Here is a 1,399-nt window from a genome sequence, read left to right on the forward strand (position 1 = left end):
CATTTACAATTAATTTATAAAAAACAATGCCTATAATATCTGAGCACTAAATAAATCAGCAGAAATTATCTTGAAGTGGAAACTATAGAAAATACAAGAAAAAAATAAATGTATTAATATAAAGAGACCTAAACAAATTTTTGTCAGTCCAAGGCAGATCAAGTGATGAAAAAGTAAATAAGGATAGAGAATACTAAACAAAATAAGAACATACATAGTGAATATATGTGTGTATACATATGTGTGCTTGTGTATGTATCACTGTGTTCCAATATAATAATGAATACAACTTACTTTTAATTTCCTATAGAACATATTTTTAAAAAGTATATAAAGCCGCAGACAAAACCTCAACTAAATTCCAAAAGTAGCAATATTTCATCTAATGATCTCTGACAAAAATGCAATAAAAATTAAGTACAGAAATTATAGAAATTAATAACAAAATAAAAAACCAAAAGCAGCCTATCAACCTGGAAAAAATGTTTAAATATCTTTATTAAATAACTCTTGGGGCCAAAGGAGATATAAAAATGTAAATTTCAGAATTTTTGGACAATAGTAACAATAATAATAATGCTGCATATCAGAATCTGTGATATGTATTCATTAATAGCACAGTAATCAAAAGAAAATTCACTGCCTGAAATACTTAAATGAATAACAATCAAGAATAAAATATATGAATTAAGCATCTAACACAAAAAAGGACAACAAAAATAAACCAGAGGAAAGCAGGAAGAGGGAAAAATATTTAAAGCAAAAATTGAGTTAGAAATCAAAAAACAAAGTAAATTCAGAAATCAGAAAAAAAGTAGTTCTTTGGTTTCTTCAACAAATGGTTTGGGAACACCTGAATATCCACAATGCAAAAGAATGAATTGGAACCCCTACTTCAGATCATATACAAAATTAACTCAAAATGGATCAAAGGCTTAACTGTAAGAGCTAAAATTATGAAAGTCTTAGAAGAAAATATAGGCATAAATCTTCATGACCTTGAACGAGACAATGGCTTCTGAGAGATAACACAATGCACACAAAACAAAATGAAAAGTAGATAAATTGCACATCATCAAAACTTCAAACATTTGTTCTTCAAAGGACACTACAAAGAAAGTGAGAAGACAGCTCACAGAAGAAGAGAAAATTTTTGCAGATCATATATCTGATAAGGAGTTTTTATCTAGAATATATAAAAAACAATTACAACTCGATAATAAAAAGACAACTAACAATGTTATATTTTAGGAATTTGTCCACATGTGAGTTTTTTCTTAGCAACCTGAAACAATATAATGGGTTGCATATTCTTTGAAAGGGTCTATACAATCATTTCTAGAAAGTATAGGTATCTGTGCTAATGTTTTTATATGAAGCAAATGGTGTCATTGTGATT

The sequence above is a fragment of the Propithecus coquereli genome, unplaced genomic scaffold (assembly GCF_000956105.1).
Source record: "Propithecus coquereli isolate 6110/MARCELLA unplaced genomic scaffold, Pcoq_1.0 Scaffold927, whole genome shotgun sequence".
Lineage (NCBI taxonomy): Eukaryota > Metazoa > Chordata > Mammalia > Primates > Indriidae > Propithecus > Propithecus coquereli.